This window comes from Belonocnema kinseyi, chromosome 2 (assembly GCF_010883055.1).
Source record: "Belonocnema kinseyi isolate 2016_QV_RU_SX_M_011 chromosome 2, B_treatae_v1, whole genome shotgun sequence".
Lineage (NCBI taxonomy): Eukaryota > Metazoa > Arthropoda > Insecta > Hymenoptera > Cynipidae > Belonocnema > Belonocnema kinseyi.
This window is the reverse complement of record NC_046658.1, coordinates 47,116,685-47,126,973: the sequence shown is the minus strand read 5'-3', so window position 1 is coordinate 47,126,973 and position 10,289 is coordinate 47,116,685.

The following is a 10,289-nucleotide window of genomic DNA, read 5'->3' as shown; positions in this document are numbered from 1 at the left end:
GATGCAGTTTTTATCTCCTCAATCGTTGAAAATCGATGTCCTTTCATGGGTCTCTTCAGTTTTGGGAAAAGAAAAAAGTCACTGGGGGCCAATTCCGGTGAACATGGAGGCTGAGGCATGACTGTGGTGCTGTTTTTGGTCAGAAAATCTTTCACAAGCAACGATGAATGAGCAAGTGCATTATCGTGATGATGAAACAAATTTCGCTGACATACGTCAGTAACTGATGATATATACGGGGACAGCCCCGTGAAGATTTCACAAAATCCAACACTAACAAAAATGCCTTCGACAGAAAGTGTGACAATCTTAAACCTTAGAGAAAAATGAGCTTTCTCATTTTTTTAAGTGTCAGCCATAAAAAATCATCCAGAGGCTAGTAATGTCACCTCCAACGCCCGCGGTCACAGTGTAAGCACAATAGCTATAAAAGATAAATTTTAAAACAAACCATTCTCCTAATTTTCTATCTATTATAAAATTGTCGCAATAGATGTTAAAAATTGTATTAAATTACTTTATCAGGCACTTGACTTAGTCCGTGGCTGATGACAAGAAATCGGATTCACCCAAAAACAAGTTAAAGAAAATAATAACCCTGCTGAAGGTGTTCCCGCGTTACGTCCCGGAGGCTTGATCTTTCTTCTCATGTCTTTGATGGCTTTTTTGGCAGTATCATTGCTACTGGCAAATAACAAATAAGAAAAAGGGACAAAGGGGAACACCGAAACCCATTATATACATAGAGAGTATTTTTAATATTTTGAAAACTTGTCGCTTCCCGAGAATCTTTACGGCGCCCCTGAAGCCACCCCTGGGGCCACAGTATGCGAGACGCTGTTGATGGTGAGCTGCGAGATAGCCAGACAGACCTCACTAATCAAAAACCTGGCCAGCAAGAACATTATGTGACAAACGGTGAACAGTGGAACATCAAATGCGCCTGCTGAGGATGATTTGGCTAGCGTTAGCCATTTGCAGCCAACTACCTTGACATAAATACCGTGGGAGAGCATCAAGTTGTATACCACAATAAACGCTAAAATGAAGGCGGTCAGGAATAATATACTTATCCTAGAAGACCGAGTAATGTAGATTAAATCACAGGTTAATTTGGAATTGAAAAACGTCGATAATGAACATCAGTTAAAGGCAGCCGCATCACACGATCAAGCAGCAGCAATGGATCATCTTGCGCAACCTGACGATCATCCAGTACCACCACATTCTCTAGAGACAGGTTCTTATAAGTAAACGAGATCCATCATGGAAAACCAGTTTGGGTATGAACGTTAACGAACAAAGGTGCAAATTGCGTTGACTGATTCAATATAAGAATTGAAATAGAACCACAATGCGGATATTAAAGCTCCAGACCTTTCTTGTAGAAGTACTTCACGAGTGTGCATTCTGCGTTGGCAAGGCGTTGTCAGAAGATCATCGAACAGCCAGATCTGATGACACCCTTATAGATGAACAAAATGTATGTTGTAAAAATTAGCGTGGCAGTAACGATTTAGTGACCGTAGACGTAGATGCTATTACGAAAGCTCGTACACATAAAAAAATTGCATATGGCATACATTGACTATAAGCAAGCTTTTTCTTCTGTACCACATGTACATTTGCTTCAAGTCTTGCAAATTTCCCAAATCTGCCCACGCATCATCATCTTTCTAAGTCATGTAATAGTACTTTTGTGTACAAGAATCAAGTACTTTTATCATAGATAACCAATGATAATTGGATCAATACGCATTAAGACGGGTATCTTTCAAGGAGACTTCTTCAGTACACTATAATTCTGCTTAGCGTTAAACCTAATCGGTAAATACTAAATAGCGTGTCTTATGCGTACAGAATAGGTGGTAATGAAATGGTTATCAAGTAACTTATCTTCTATACATGGATGATAATACCCGCAGGCAATTCGGACTAGATAAATGCAGAACATTGTATTTAACCAGCGATAAATTAGGGACCGCAGAGCTAGAGAACAAGTTCGAGAATGACATCGAGGCAATTGGCTGAGAGCTACCTATATAAATACCTGGAGATTCTCGAATCTAAAGGTATTCAGCATACTATAGTTGAGAAAAGCCTGAAGACTTCCTTCACTGCAACACTCAGATTCATTCTGAAGAGTTCTCTTAACTCCGCAAACAAGATCAAGGAAATTCACACTTATATCATCCCTGTCCTCACGTCCTCCTTTGGGCTCGTCTAATGGTTTAACATCGACCTTAAAACATTAAACAGTACGATACGTGAAGAAATGACAAAGCACCGAATGCATCACAATCATTTGGCAATTGAAATAATAGTTTCAATACGAAATAGAGGGGGTAGGGGTATTTAGTAGGAAGAAAATCTAGAAGCAGAAAGATTCGCTATTGCAATTAAGGACAGAGTTGCCAGCACTAAAATTATCGCAATCACGAGTCACAGCGTGAAGTGGTTGATCAGTGTCGATTATGTGAAGATACCAATGAATCCATTGAGCACATTATAAATGGTTGTCGCGTAATGGCTCAAAGAGAATATACGCAAACACATAATGATGTATCGGGCATCATATATCATCAACTTTCCCTAAACCTTGGACTCTTGAACAGAATGGATACCTGTCTATACGTATATTTCAGTGCCCGTTTTAGAAAACGAAGATTGCACATTATATTGGGATGTTACTATCCGTACTGGCTACAGCTGGCGGCCACGTCATGCGGGATGATGGCGATGGTAAGCTGCGAGATGTTCAAGCAAATCTCACTAATCAAACAGCTGACGTCTAAACATCTACCACAAACGGTAAGCAGTGGAACGTCCACTGTGCCTGCTGAGGATGCTTTGGCTAGCGTTAGCTACTTGCAGCCAACCACCTCGTCAGAACTACCGTGGGACAGCATCAAGTGGAATACCATCATGGAAGAGAAATTGGCGCGTTTCTATTACGAAAGTGCGTACTTTGAAATGAAAATGGAAAAAGGATACAATTTAAGAACGAAATTTGCTGCAAAATATCGTAATATACAGAAAGTCGCACAAAGAGATCTTATCGCTAAGGTAAAGGAAATCAAAACTAATTTTGCATCACAGAAGACCGAGCAATGGAGATTAAACAACAGGTTGATTTGCTGTGAAAAAAGATGGAAATGAATATCAGTTAGAAGAAGCCGCATCATAGGTGGATTGCCTTATACAAGCAGAGGCAGAACCAGAGGTTCAGCAACCAAAGAAACGACGAAAATGGACATTCCATATGAACAGAGATGTAATGCGCCTTTATTTTTTGGCAGAGAAAAGTGGGCCAAGTGTAAGGAGAGAACCTCATAGACTCTTCTTATTTAAATGTCCAGAGCTAGCTAAAAAATTAATGAGCAGAATTTGGCAGTTCAAAAACGCTTAATATCTGTAAACAGATTACTTTCGGCTGTGCAAATAGGTGCTATCAAAATGGAAGTGGTACAACAACTTCCTATTGATGAACTCCCCTTGGAACATGTGGACAACGAAAACTTGATTGAAGCAGAAGGCATAGGTGCTAGAGATAATGAACCAGAGGTGACTGTTGTCACCTTCAATACTCGCGGCCGCTCGTAATTGTATACCTACAACATCAGCATCAGAGGTTTCAAACATCGTATTGGATTGATTTATAATAGCCTAATCTCATCAGTCAATTGACTTTGTCCGTGGCCATGATGTATAACCGGGTTCACCCAAGTAAAAATTTTGAATAATTAAAATAATAATACCAATATTGATAATATGGACAGTAACCATCTTAAGCCTGTGACATTATTTTAAATGTTAATAATATAGAGAATCTTGGTGGCTCAGGCAGTTCGGTTTTCGAACTTTATGTTAGAGGTCCGAGTTTCGATCCCTGAGCCGGTATTTTTGGAAATTCTTCTATTTACTTTTCCTGAGCTTCTCGTGTATCGGATCCTACTCTAAGTTATAGGTCCACCCATAATGCACTTGGCTGCAACCCACTAAGTGGATGATGGGGTAAAACCACTCTCTAAAAATGAACTAGTAAAATCTCACTGGTTGAAAAAGTCAAAAATGTGTCACTGAAAATCAGTGAAAATGCACTGGGTCACTCAGTGGAATACTGGCACTGGTTTAATCAGTGAGGTTCACTGGTTTCTCAGTACGAGTAATCAGTTGATCGTGCGCCTTGTAGCCTGTGAGATGGTGAGGTATGACACTTATCATTCATCACTATTATGGAAACAATTGCAAAATTATCTTTTGAAAACCGGACTTTACTCCCACAACAATAAATGAAGGCCGGACTGAAAATATAATGGAATATAATAGGTTGCGCCTAGTAATTGCTAGTAATTGCTAGTAATATTGCTTATTGCATCCAGGAACCAAATATATAGAACACAAACACAAGTACACAATAAGGTTCGTTTTCCCTCGAAAAATGCGAAGACCTGACCAGCGCAAAATACGCAAAATACTAATTCAGTCAGTGACAATTTCACGGGTTTAGTTTAAGAGAGCAGACATTATTCCATATGTAATAATTAGGTATATTGCTATTATTATAACACTTGATTTCCCTAAACATTTTGGGCTGCTCGATCTTAAGCCTGGAAGAAAAATGAGCTTCCTGATTTATTTAATATTAATATTCTAGACTTACAATTTTTTTATTTGTACCTTCTAATTGTCAAGCTACTACTGGCTTTATATCGGTAAAACCCCTAATGATAACAATGTTCTGTACTGACTTGCAGTATTTAGCCAGTACTGGGCTAGTACTTATATTTGGTACTGGTGCGGTACCCTCTGTTAGTACCGGCCCAGTACTGGCTCAACCAATACTGCAAACTCGGCGAGGTACTGACCTGCAGTACTGGGCCAGCACTGAAGTTCACCACTAAGTCACTTCTGCAGATTATTACTGGGCAGGTACTGGTGATACACCAGTATAATGCCAACCGTCGTTCCAACGTTTATGTCAGTATTTGACCGGTTATACCTATCAGTACTGCGCCAGTAGTATATCCAGTATCACAATAACCGTTGGCGAAACTCCTGTGTCTGTATGGCACCAGTGGTAATGGTCAGTACTGGGCCAGTTACAAACCAGTACAATGCTAATCGTTGGTTAAACTCTTATGTCAGTATATTTCACGAGTAATAAATATTATTCCTAAGCCAGTAGTACACCAGTATGATACCAACCGTTGGTTGAACGCTTGTGTCAGTATTTGACCAGTAATACGTATCAGTACTGCACCAGTAATAGAATCAGTATCACGACAACCACTGGCTGAACTTTTATGTCGGTTGACAATTAGCACTTGAAGTTGGTATGTGGCCACTGCTATTTAAATCGCTGGGGAAACGCCGGTGCCAGTATTTCACCAGTAACGCATACCACTCCTCAGTCAGTGGTACGCCAGTATGATGCCAACCGTTGGTTAAACTTTTATTTCAGTATTTTACCAATAATCCGTATCAGTACTGCGCCAGTAGTCAACCCAATATGACGCCAACCGTTGGCGTAACTTCTGTGCAGATATTTCACCAGTGGTGACGGTCAGTACTGGGCCAGTTGTAAACCAGTATGATGCCAACCGTTCGTTGAACTCTTAATTAAGTATTTTGATAGTAATACGTATTAACACTACAAAAGAAGTATATCAGTATAACCTCAAACGTTGGCGGAGCAACTGTGCCGAAATTACAACAGTAATCAAGGTAAGTACGAGGCCAGTTGTAAACCAGTGTGATGCTTAACGTTGGTGGAACTCTTGTGTCAGTATTTTACCAGTAATATGTATCAGTACTGCGCCAGTACTCGACCCAGTATCACGTCAACCGTTAGCGGAACTCCTGTGTCGGTATTGCACCAGTGGCGATGAACAGTACTGGGCCAGTTGTATAACAGTATGATGCCAACCGTTCTTTTAATGCTCGTTTCAGTATTTTACCATTAATACGTATTAGTACTGCAAAAGTAGTATATCAGTATCACCCCAAACCGTTGGCGGAACACCTGTGCCGATATTACACCAGTAATAAAAGTCAGTACGGGGCCAGTTGTAAACCAGTATGATGCTAACTGTTGGTTGAACTTTTGTGTCAGTATTTTACCAGTCATATGTATCATTAATACGCCAGTAGTCGACACAGTATCACGCCAACCGTTGGCGGAACTCCTGTACTGGTATTGCACCAGCGGCGACGGTCTGTACTGGGCCAGTTGTAAATCAGTATGATTCCAGCCGTTCGTTAAACTCTTATTTCAGTATTTAACCAGTGATACATATCAGTACTTCAAAAGTAGTATATCAGTATCACGCCAACCTTTGGTGGAGCACCCGTGCCGATATTACATCAATAACAAAGGTCAGTACGGGACCAGTTGTAAACCAGTATGATGCCAACCGTTGGTTGAACTCTTGTGTCAGTATTTTACCAATAATTTGTATCAGTACTGCACCAGTAGATTACTAGTATCAAGCCAACCGTTGGCGGATTTTCAGTGCCGGTATTTCACCAAAGGTGACAATCAGTACTGGGCCAGTTGTGAATCAGTATGGTGCCAACCGTTGGCGGAATTCCTGCGTCGGTATTCTACGAATAATGACAGTCAGTACTGAGTCAGTAGTAAACCAGTACTATGCCGATGGATGCACAGTACTAACACATAGTACTGGTATTTATTCTGAATTACAACTGGCGTGGTACTGTGCCGGTCGTGAACTTTGGCTGATATCCGACTTTTCCCCCTGGGAAACTTTAAGATTCGAAATGTAAGTATTTAACTTGTAATGTTTCAAATTTAAAATTATTCAGCTTAAAAGTATATGCATCTTTTTAAAAAAATTTTATTACTAATTTTGTTCCAATTCATGGTTTAACATTTTATAATTATTTCATTTTTGATTCTTGATTATTCGTATTTTAATTTTCGCTCAGTTTAAGATTCGCTCAATGTTGAGAGTTTAAATCTTTTATAAATTTAGGTGCTTCTTTAAATTAAATTTTACTTTATTAAAATCAAGTTGTAATGTTTATTAAATTCCGTAAAAGATTAGTGGCTAAGTTCTTTATTGCTTGATCTCCGAAACTGAGAAGAAAATGATAAATTGCATACATATATTTTGTATCAGAATTACATTTTTTATATTCTCATCAGAAAAGTTATTAGATTTGTTTAAAATCCTCCTCTTTTTCTCAAGTGTCCACGTTTGGAGACCTCCTGAATCCGAAAAACAAATTTTTTTAACTTGTCTGTCTGTCACGGTATGAAAAAAGTAAAAAAATAAAAATGTTGCTCTTTGAATACAATATTATTAATATTACCAATGTTACTACAATATTATCATAACAAAGTTTCGAATTTTCTTGAAAAGTCGAAAATTCAAATATTGACAGCATAATAAATGATGGAAAATCAAAAATTCTATTTCGCGATTAAAGCATGCATGATATGACCAATGAAGATATAAAAAAAATTGTGCTCTCAAAAAAGATCTACATTATTGTTCACTTTTTGGTAGGATGCCTAGTTTTTATTTTCTTCGTAAAAAATAACATTAAAAATAAATATATTACATTTATGTACAAGTGATACAAGCTATGAAAAAATAAATACACAAAAGTTGCACATTAAAAAAAATTGTTCATGAATAATTTTGTCGTAATTTAATCGTGAAAAATTTAATTAAAAATAAAAAAAACTAAATTTTTTGGAAAACGACGTATTGTACGAAAAAAAGTGAATGTAAAAAGTAATTCGCCCAAAAGTATCTACCAATTCTTTAATTATAATTTTAAGAGAGGACAAGTAAATTTTCTTTCAATCGTAAAAAATAAAAAACTGAAATTTTCGGAAAAACGATACAAGTGACGAAAAAATGAAAAGGCAAAAGTTGTTTGATCAAAAAAGATTTCCTAATTTGTTATAAGCTCTTTCTATAAAAATACATTAAAAATAAAAAAAATTAGCTCTTTGGAAAAACGATATATAAGCTACTATAACATTTTATTTAACAACATTTTTCGCTTAAATTATGTTTAGAAATTCGCTTAGAACAACCTTACGCTAGGATGCGCATTTTGAAATATTTATTAACAAAATTGTTTTTTTTTATAGGATGCGCAATTTTTTCAACTATTAAAACAGGATAATGAAAACACGTATATGTTTCAATACCAATGCATATTATGAATTGTAATAAGATGAATGTATTGAAATAACAAAACATTTACATTATTTTGCAATATCTGAATAAGCAGTAACAAACCAAGGTAAATCAATAAATATAGTGTTATATGTAATGTAGAAACAGATGCGTTGTCCTTTAATTTTTAAAGGTTTGTGCACAAATGATGATAATGTGCGAATATGCACAAATGTGGGGGAAATACAAAGAACGAGCGGAACCGTTTAGTTGATTTTTGATAGAATTTTTCACATTTTCGTCAAAGCAACTAAATTTTTTAATTTAAGTAACAACGTGATTTTTTAAAAGCATTTCTGGTCAAATTGACCGGAATTTCTGGTAAGGTTAACCAGAAAATTGAATTCTGGTCGAAAAAACAAGTTGTTTCATACAGAATCTTTTTCAAGTGGTGTAACAGTGGATTCAAATTATAGAGATGTATTCCTTGACTGACGATGAATTTTGTAAAGAAAGTTTTTTTGAGGATATGAAAAACACAAAGTCTGCTTTATTCCATGGTTGCGATGAATGAAGGACGGAAAGAAAGCATTAAGAATCGAGCCAAAGAGGCCCGAGGTCTCGAAGGAAGTAACAGTATCCGTGTGGATGGATTCCGGGCGAGGTGTGCAAGGGCCTTGTGGATTGTGTGCAGAATGAACGCAAACTGTGAGGGTAATTTGCAACACCGGCAATTTACATAATTAGCAGTTCTGAACTCGCGGCCCCCAGCCTCTCTCTCTCTCTCTATCTCATTCTGCTCTTCCCTCGCCTTCTTTATCTTCCTTCGATCCCGTCCCCTCGGCAACCAACGTGCCTACTTCTTCCACCCATTGGCATAGAGATTTTGCGGATTCCCGCAGGGGATTTTAGGAAATTTTTGTGAAAGATTTATGGGAGCAAATAAGATTCAATAAGATTTCATAAAACTTCAATTTATGTCTTTGAAATATTGTTTCCAAGTCTAAAACACAAATTTTTTAAAAGACAGGTGAATGTTTAATCCATTAAAGGGGAATTTTTAATCCAAGAAGCCGAATTTTCGACAAAACAATTGAATTTTTGAACAACAAAAAACTTAAACTTTCAAGCAAAAGGAATAAACTAACAACCTAATGGTCACACCTTTAAACAAAAAAGTTTATACTTCAACCACAGATAGTTGCATTTTTAACTTCATTTTTAAATTTCTAAGCCAAAAAGATGAACTTTTTAGAAGGCAGTTAAATTTTGAATCCAAAAGGATTAGAATGATGAATCTAAAACAACTAAATAATTAATTTTCAGAAAGAAAGTTCAACTTTCGACCAGGTAATGGGATTTTTAATAAAGTAGATTAATGATCAAAAACACAAACCAGTGGCATTTTTTACCAATCAAGATAAAATTTTCAACAACAGAGGTGAAATTTCAAACAAAAAAAGATGAATTTTACGAAACGGTAATTTCCTACTAAAGAGTTGAATTTTTAACTAGGAAAAATCGATTTTCATCCATCCGGGTGGCAATTTAAGTCAGAGGCTGGACAGTCTACGGCTACAAAGCCCGGCTTTAAGTCGGGAGCTGGCCGGGGTTTCTGGTCGGAATCCGACCAGCATCGTCACGCTGCGCTGGCCAGCGTCCGGCCATGGAGCATGGCCGGGAGCTGGCCGGGAACTGGCCGGGAGCTGGCCGGGGATTTCGACCGTGGCCGAGACAAGATTAATTGCTGCTTTACTAAATTTAAATAATTCTTGTTTCAATTGTATGAAGAGCATCTGTCACTGAGTTAGGGGATCAATTTGATTCTTTTTTACTGTAGAATTAGAGCATATTAATATATAAAATTCCACACGCCCAGCACACAGGTAACATTAACTATTTTCACGTAGTCTTTGACACACAAAAAAGATTTTAAAAATACATATTAAACGATTGCGAGTATTTTTACTTTAAATATTAATAGTCCTGTTTAGAGTAAATACATATATTACGTTTTTAAACATTATATTACAAATAAAATTTCTACCGCTACGTGGTATCGAACCTACATATATCTACACCTAAATCTAACGCCTAGCAGTCGGGAGTGCTAACCACTGCGCTAAACCG